Raw genomic sequence first — 10,000 nt, forward strand, 5'->3', positions numbered from 1 at the left:
ACGGTATATATATATATATATATATATATATATATATATATATATATATATATATATATATATATATATATATATATATATATATACATATATATATATATATATAGATAGATAGATATATATATCTATATATATATATATATATATATATATATATATATATATATATATATATATATATATATATATATATATAAATGTATATATATATGTATATATATATATATATATATATATATAAATGTATATATATATATATATATATATATATATATATATATATATATATATATATATATATATATATATGTGTGTGTGTGTGTGTGTGTGTGTGTGTGTGCATGTGTGTGTTTGTTGTGCAGTATGAATAAAATAGACCAGAAATGTGCTTGCCATTCGTTATTTGCAAATTAAAGAAAGGAAATATACAATACTTTTATTTTCATCCAGATACCCTACATGAAGTTCAGCCTCTTAACCAGCATTGTTGGTACTGATAAAATCTTCTTAATTATGAATTCGATAGCTATGGGGGCAAACATACTGCATTCCACTGAATCAAAATTGACGAACATTTAGTAGGCCGCTTATGAGTGTGTTCCTTTTTTGGTTTACTGTTACCCAATTAATGGTCAGATTGGCTGGACCTTTAGTAGATTCTCAAACTTGTTGTTTGAATCGAATGTCATATTTTCTTTCACCTTACATCTAGTCATGCCATGATTTTTCGGTGCCGGTTTAGTATGTTGCCTATCTTTCGAATAGGGCCTACGAAATTCTATCTGTTTTAGTATGCGGCCTAACCTAACCTAACCTAACCTAACGTTACCTTACCTTACCTTACCTTACCTAACCTAACCTAACCTAACAAGCCAGGAAGGCCACATACTTAACCAGAATAAAAAAGGTACGCCACATACTAAACCAGCACCGATTTTTTCTTATCCTGCCCGAATACAAACCCCCACCTTTAATAGATAGCAATCGGCTGCTAAAATTCATAGCAAGGTTTCGGTACTTATTCAAAGAAAATATAGGGGAGACCGGAACATTGTTTGAAATTCCATGAGCATTTTCCCTCTTTAGTAGGTCGCGTTGGCACCAGATGGCGCTAATAAACTGTGCGGTTGTCGTATGCTGCTCCATCCTTCAGCATTCAGTAATGCTGTCGCAATATGTAGAACAAGTACCGGGCATTGTATAACTATGCTTAGGAATAAGCATTTGTATGTGCAAAAGTAAAGGGAGGTATGTATGTATGTATACATGATTCTAACTTCCAAAACATGTATACTTACTAAAATCTGACCTTATACATTATACATTAATCTAGGCTAACCCAACCTCGGGAGGATCATACTTTGCTAACGTAGGTGCACACACGTACCTTTATAAGTAAAAATCATATCAAATGCACAAAACTGGGTATCCTTTTTTTTCTAACTCACGCTCAGAACTTAAATTCTCTCGTCTTATTTTAGTCTTACATGTAGGTCCTATATTTTGGGTGTATAAACTAGAATTTTATGTAATTTTTATTTGCAAAATTATATATACATTTAGTACACAACTTCCCTTAAATTGTCTCTTGTAAATGTGTAAAAAGACAATAGAGTAGGCTCATTTGTAATTTCGTGTATTTTCTTTTTTAACCAAAAACTCATATGATCTTGGAAGAAGGTATCATAAGTTTTAGAAATATTTAGGGTGACATTTTCATTTCTGAACATTATAAGGGCATGCAACCCAAGGTGGTGTCCAGAATGAAAGCCGCACACGAATAATGCAATGCCTATGCAAGTACGTATGACACAATTATAAATAAAGTGTCTAAATATGTTTTTGAAGGTAAAGAAGCTAATGGAATCATCAAATTTAGGTTATATGCATCATTTACTACCAAATTTCAAGATGGACTAAAAAATTGTCACTACAAACCATCAAATTTAGGTTATATGCATCATTTACTACCAAATTTCAAGATGGACTAAAAAATTGTCACTACAAACCCTTAATTTTAGGTTATAACTTTGTAAACATTATTGAGCCAACATGTTCTTCTAACTACGAAACCAAATATTACTTAAACACATGTATTTATCACAATAAATACATAATTATCAAGTCATCAAACACATCCAAATGCAATGAAGTAATCTGATTACTTTTCAATCTTGTTTAAACAATTTAAACATGTAAATGTAGTAAGTCATACTGAATAAGTCCTTGTCTTTCAAGTAGTAGTTTTTACCTAGGGGCATCAATTGAATTAATTGAATTCATGAATGTCATAATAATATCTCATTCTTCAGTCTTCATCTATCCCTGGCTAAATAGTCAGTATCCGGAAACTTCTGTATATGGGATAATGTTCTTGCAACAGCTGAATCTTCATTCTCATTCATGTTTGCACTCACAATTTCTGAGGTGCAGCACTGCTTCAGTATGTGGTAGATTCAAACAGCGAACAGGATAGAAGTGACTTGAATCTGCATCAAAAGTCAAACCGAATGCAGCTGTTCCTTGGAGACAGTAGCCTCCTGGCTAGTACATTGGTAACGTGTTCACCTTGCATTCGCTTGGCAGCTGATCGCTGAGTTTAAGCTGTTTACTGGGAAGGCCACTGCTGTGGATGGGCACCACAGTGGGGGGTTGGGCTTGCCTGGCTGACGTTCTGGTGAGCATCTATTGTGGTGAAACTGGAACTGAAACCAGAGACCTTTACCTTACCTTTATCTCCAAATCATGGATATGTAGTGAGGCCGTTGATTGTGTTAGTCCAGCAAACCAAAATTGGGTGTGAGGTTTTCCCCTTCAGTTGTATGATTGGGGTAGAGGAATTAGCAGAGCTCATTAATTTTGTGCAGATTTTGGGCTAATAAAGAATACAGACAAAGTGTTCCATATGAGAACATGAATCAGTGGGCAGTTCTTTGTTACTCCCGATCATGGCTAATGCATCCAGGATTTCATCATCTGCCACCTGTAAGGCTACTTGCCCTGCTTGGTTATCAGATAGTTCACTTCCAGGTGCCCCATTCGTGTCAGCTTGGACCTGTTGTGTTGTATCCAGCTTCTCAATATGATTGAGTACTGAAGCCTTATCATGTGCCATTAGGAGAGAACTATCTGAAGTAATCAGGATAGAGGAACCACACCAAACTCAAGTTCCAATGCGCTCCTTGAAGTCCAGCTCTGGTCTACTTCTGGAAATAACTACGAAGTGCTGCAGAAGTCCTCACAATTCGATGTTGACTTCCTTGTCTCCAATCCTAATTTCGTCCACTGCATTAGCACTTTGTAAAGTTCTCAGTTTCTTTTTGGAATTTTTTTCCTAAACAGAGTTTTCCTTCTGCTATGTGTTCATTCACTCAACCTTCAAACTTATGTTGTCCAATGTCATCACGCTGGTAAATGCTGTTGGTAGAAGTTTCACTCATAACTGCTTTGGGGAGCAGGTTGCATATCTCATGTATGTATGTATATATATATATATATATATATATATATATATATATATATATATATATATATATATATATATATATATATATATATATATATATATATATATATATATATATATATATATATATATATATATATAAACATATATACATACTTACATACATACACAAATATAAATTGGTGAATTTCTCAAGTTACTCTAACTTTTACACCACACCACCTATGAGGAAAAATTCAACGCGTGTTCTTTGTATGAAGGTTTCCCATTATCATAAACCTGTCATATGAGCAGGGTCGTCGTAAGCTTATAAGAAAGACATTGTCACTACACATCGTGATAAATACTCTCCAATTGAACGGTTCTCCTGCTTTAAGCTCACCATATGGACAAATTCATAGCAAAGCTGAAGCAAAACTTTTACCATTAAACCATGTATTTCTGGGAAGAAAAGGTAAAGAAAGAGAGAGAGAGAGAGAGAGAGAGAGAGAGAGGAGAGAGAGAGAGAGAGAGAGAGAGAGAGAGAGAGAGAGAGAGAGAGAGAGAAAAGTACGCGAAGATTATGAAGTTGTTTTAATTAATCTTATTTAAATATTAACCTGCTCAGGGATATATTCACGAGTAATAGTTTTACTTTGTATGTATTTAGTTTTTTATGCAGAAGGTGGTAGCAAGGAGTTTCTCCTGCCTTCGGTTAAAAAAAAAAAAATCCAACTAAATACCTTGAAGAGAATGTGTCATGCCTTATTGTGAAAGTGATAATCGATATATACCTAGCTTATATCTAATTTACTTTTATGTTATTTTCTTACAGGTATATAAATCTATTTGTATTCTTTTGTATGTAAACTAGCTATTTACTGCATTTTTCTTATATAGGTTTTGCTATAGACCATTTTAGAAAACCTTTCCAGACATACCGATGGGGATTTTTCATCATAATATGGATTTTTCCTAGGGGTTTTTAGTCATATTAATTTCAAACTTATCCCAAAACCGAACTTAAGGTATTGACTAAAGATAGATTAATAGACAATGGGATGCATAGTTGTCTTACGTGATTAACCTCTTGAGCAGGTGTGGCAAAATCTATACGTGTGTATATATATCTATACATGTAGGTATTAACATTTTAGGCAGAGACACAAAATACTCTTAGATTGACCATGGCCACCCATACCTTCATAAATATTTCTCTTTGGAACAGTTATGTTTCTACAAACATGTAATAGAAATAAAAATTAAGTGAAGAGATTTCTATCAGCACAAGTTTTGGCCTTGCCCGTACTATTGTCATCAGTGAGATCCTTGACATTTAAATGTATTGACCACGAGTTTTTTTATATGCATAATTTTAAGTCATGCTCTGGCTGTCATTGTTCTTGTTATTTTTAGAGATTAAATTCCAAATAGATAGAGGTATGACTTAGAAAAAAAGGATATTTACTAAATCAAATTAGGTCGTGTCTTACCAACTGTAAGTTGATGACAGGGTGCTTGACAATGTAATAGGTTGTGATTGCATAACTTGTTAACAACCAACGCTACTTTTTTGCGAAGCGATTATCTAATGCAGTAATCATCAAGCAAATAAGAATGACGATTGCAATAACTATTTTTCCAGATGTAATTCGCAGTGTTGACATGACAAGTCTAGTGTAATAATGGGTTTCCTTTTTTATAAAATTAGATTCGAATTGTTTAAGTTATCCTGTGTAAACTAAAGAGAAGCAATGAAAAATGGTCACATTATATTTGATTTACCATTATACCCAAATTTATACACGTATAGTTTCTTTTCATTAACCAGTTTACATGAAAATTGTCTAGTCAGTGTACTTGGTATATAGCAAAATTCTCGGCTGAAAATAGTGAAGAGTATTCACTTTTCCATTTTAGTGTTTAGTGATATCGTCGTCTGTTGGAGCATCGAAGAACACAGTGGAAAGATGAATAACATTCTCAGATAAGAGGGTTTAAATTTGTGAAGGTGCATGAAAAATGAAGGAAGTTGTATGTGAATGAAAGGATTGCGGAAACTTTCCAGGTAAGACTGATATCCCCCTAAGTGCTTTCAACGTCCCTGCGAAGTCCAGAGTTGGATTTGATTTTTCCATATGAGTTTTTGAATAATAGCAAAGCAAAAAAAAAAAAAACTATAAAGTAAAAAAATAACAAATACAATTCAGACAATTGCTTGCAACCTCTCTCAGAGGTTAAGAATATAATTTTGATTTTATTCAAGATTTTTTTTTTTTTGAAAACATGTATTATATATGTTTGATAAAAATATAGCTAAAAGTAGTCAATTAATCCTTAATCTGGGCATTAAAAAAGACTTTTTTGTCACTGGCACTATTTTGAAAGCCAGTGAAAGGAGAAATGACATAGTTGATATAGCTGATATAGTTGCTGCTGAAGCAAGATACCATTCAGTCTGCATAAAGAAATTCTACCACATATCTTGTGATATGGTCGTCTGAAAAGTTCTAAAGTTTTAGAGAGGAATGCCAGTCTACTTCAAGTGAGATTTTGTGAGATTTTTGAGGGACATGTGGGTGAGCTACTAACTGAAAAAAAACGATAAAACTGATGTTGGGTATGAAAAACATAGATCCTAACGAGAGAGAAGGTTGGTTTTGGATTGTAAATACAGCTGCGAAAAGAATAGCTGAAGATATAAGGTCAGAGGTGTATAAAAGAAATCAGTATCCACCACCAGAAAATTTCTGTCTTTACTTCACTTATTCCTGATACCCTTCATATCCTTGTTGAAACTACTTACTTGAATGAAGAAAAGAAATCAACGCAAACGGGATAGGAAGTGTTCAGCCATTTCAGATGGTATCCTAATAGCAGCTAGATCACACTTTTATATCTACTCTTGAAAAAGGTCTTGTTGTTCATCTACTAAGTGTGCTCTCAACTTTGTGATCATGTGCTATTTAGCTGTGGTAACATTCTCCCAAGTATCAGTTTTGCAATATATAGCCAAGGACCTCAGAACGATTTATTTACACAGGTTGTACTCAAAACATTAAGGTGAACATCTGTTGCAGATGTTCATATCAGTGTAGATTGATTCAACACTTTCCACATAATAGGAGGGATTCAGTGTGTCAATCGTCCAAATGACCGTGCTTCAGATTAGCCAATCAGTAGATTAGAGATGATCCAGTCTGCATCCCCGGTTGGAAGGATTGGTCGTATTTCCATTAACGTATTTGGGAACGAAACAGCTGGAGGACTACTGCATATAATAGCGAATATTAATCGAATTTTTACTACTCTATTAGTGTTTAAAAACCATCTGCTGGACCTGTGAAGATTTCTGAATTAGGGAGGGCTTTCATTCTTCGGTTATATAGCACAAATGGATGTGAATCCTTTTGTGATTCAAGATATTTGTGCTTTTCCTTATGCGGAAGTGTTGGAAAATATCTTTCCACATACACAATGGGGTTAGAATGTGAATGCAAAAGGACTCTTACTAATCAATACAGATCTAGACCCTGCTCCTCTGGACCTGTAAACATTGTAACATGCAATAGCCTGAAAGGTTGCATGACTACCACTTGCAGCTGAAGAAAGGCAGCCTTAGAATATTCTGTGTTGTGTGTTATTTGCAAATGGCTGGTACGTTCAAAGTCTAACCTCGTTATTCCTGAAATCCTATTGATGCCACATCAGAAAACTTCTTAATGCTAGAGTGAAAGAACTTATAAAAATAAAGGAAGTGTTTTATAGAGTAGTTTATGTAAATAATTTTATACACCTTATATTTTATATACTTTAAAAAAGACTATCTTTTTCCGCCAATTTTTTTTCAAGATTGCAGCCAAATCTGAGGCGATAGAGGGGTGCAAAATTAGTGTTATTTTTACCCTTTTATGATGACACTAAGGCTCGCTTCACATGAGCGGACTTTTTCCGTAGATAAATATTTCCGGTCTTTAGGTGGCATGTCTTCACACGAGAAGATTTTCCCCAATCCGAATCACGGCTAGTAAATTCCTACCGCTCTCGTGTAAAGAACTTCATTGATTTTCAATGGTACTAATCCGCGAACATAACTGTGGGGACATAACAACTCAACACTAATTTTCCCATATGAAGCCAGCCAAATGTTTACCGTGGCTTCCCCTCTGACAACCAGCTATTGGCAGCCCAGCTTATAATGTGAAAATCGTTTCAAAAGAACTTGTTTACATGGCAACATGGATTTTGATATCGACTATTGCCCACAACAGAATTATCATCAGTAGATAGTCAGCTAAAAACAGTTCTCACTCAACTTTGTATATAAATTATATATATTTTGAGATACCCTGATGACATATACACATACACGCAATTTGCTACGATATTCGGAGCAGTTCATAACGTCCATTTAGTCAGGGTCGAATATCGCATTCACTACCCTCATATCTTTAAGGTAAACGTATATTATTTGTTAATGAAGCTGTAATGTTCTGTGGCATCTTTGAGGAGAGGCATTGAAGTGGATTGTATGCATTATGCAAAATATGTACTGTAATACAATAAGTACTACATGTATTGAAAGTGATATTGCACCAGATTTTATCGATACAACATGTTTTAACTTTAACCCTTTTACCCCCTCCATAAGGTTAAATTTCGAGCACATTTTGCTATATAAATTTTTCAAATTGCTCTAACGGCCTTAATTTTTGTCGTAGAGAGGTCATGTTGGTCTCATTCTTTTGGAAAATGTCTGGAGTTTTTCATAAAGTTATCAAAAACATGCAAAAACATGTAAATAACAGTATTAATTATAAGTGTTGCAGCATATATTATAAAGTGGTGTATCCTGTATAAACAGCCCCAAAGATATAATATTTAATCTTCTTATATTGTATCACATATGAGATTGGAATCTTTTCATGACAACTCTCATCTGTTTTGACGAAAATTGAATGTGAAATTCAGTACTAATAAACTAATATCATTCAAGGTCTGTACTGTTACAGTAATAAAACCTTGTCTGAACACTGACTTCGAATCCTACGTTGAGGATGTTGGACGTGGATCTCTGCCCTTGGACGCAAACATGAATTGTTGTCGTGCGAAGATTAGAGAAGATTTTGGCGTTGGGGGATATTTCATGGCTGTTTCGTCTTCTATTATGATGTAGGTTGGAACTATACCTTTCTGATTGTTATCTTTATCAGTATCAACATCATTATTGTTGGCATTTACATCTATATTTACATAATCATTTTCATTGCTGTTGTCGTCGTTGCTATATATTGTTATTCGAGGTGTAATACATTTTTCTTATTGTTCACTGGGTTCTGGGATGTAATTAATTGCTGCTTCATAAACATACTTTCGACGCTTTTCTCTATTGCTGTTCTTGTAAAACATTTATTGTGTAAATCTTCCCTCTATTGATATTCATTTGATTGAAATATTCTCTCTCTCTGTCTCTCTCTCTCTCTCTCTCTCTCTCTCTCTCTCTCTCTCTCTCTCTCTCTCTCTCTCTCTCTCTTTGAGATTTCATTCAGCCAATAAGCATTCATCTGAAAAGGAATTGGCCCTTAGGACGGGAAAAGAAGGTACAGCCTAGTGAAGTTACCAGTGCCATAACTGCGTGACAGCTAAGCTTGATGTTTGAAAGATACATGAAGTAACTTGCAACTTTTCTATCTCTGAGGTTCCGGCAAGAACATATTGACAAAGAAAAAGTCAATATATAAAGGGGTTTCAATAAGCATAACATTGGCATAGAAAAGGTAAACACTGAAAGGTTAAAAAGCAAGAAAGCTCTAGGAGATAAAAGTGAACACTATAAATGAGAGATTCACACCAGGACAGGGAATCGAACTAAATGAAATATTTGACACAGGAGAGTTTCAAAACTCCTGCAAAGAAAAAGGGTCAACACCTTAAATAGCTAAAGCATTAGGTCAATTGTAGAGAGAGTTGTAAAGTTGACATGTTAAAATGAAATTCTAGAAGAATACCCTTGCCAAAAAGGAAATCTACACAGTAATGATGCGTTAAAAAAAGAAAATCATGAAAGAAAAATCTTCAAAGACGCACAATAAGCACAATATTTGGGCACCGGAAGAAACACATACCGAATGTGTATCCCAATAGCATATTTGTAATTAAGAGTCAAAACTAGAATTGTAACATTATATATAGTCAAAGACATTGTCAATGCATACATCTGGATGCTGTGGAGCTACTGTCCTCGAGATACTTACCATCATACTTTGTGTCTTCGAGGGTTCAACTTCATCCCACATATGTTGCCCTTTTCTCTGCCAGTGGTATATTTCTTGTAATTTTCATTGTTGTGTCATGTTCCTCTGTGCAATGAGTTTCTTGTATGATATTATCGGTAACGTGTAGACTTCTTTTTTTACTTAGAAGTAAGTATGAACGTAATTCTTACACTTTAGCTTTCTCTATCACAAGGCTGAATACTACACAGTATTCTAGAAGTTTTATTCCAACTGTGACCAGATCTGGCTATAGAATCGGTGGAACTTCAGAAGCAATAAC

Source organism: Palaemon carinicauda, chromosome 36 (assembly GCF_036898095.1).
Source record: "Palaemon carinicauda isolate YSFRI2023 chromosome 36, ASM3689809v2, whole genome shotgun sequence".
NCBI lineage: Eukaryota > Metazoa > Arthropoda > Malacostraca > Decapoda > Palaemonidae > Palaemon > Palaemon carinicauda.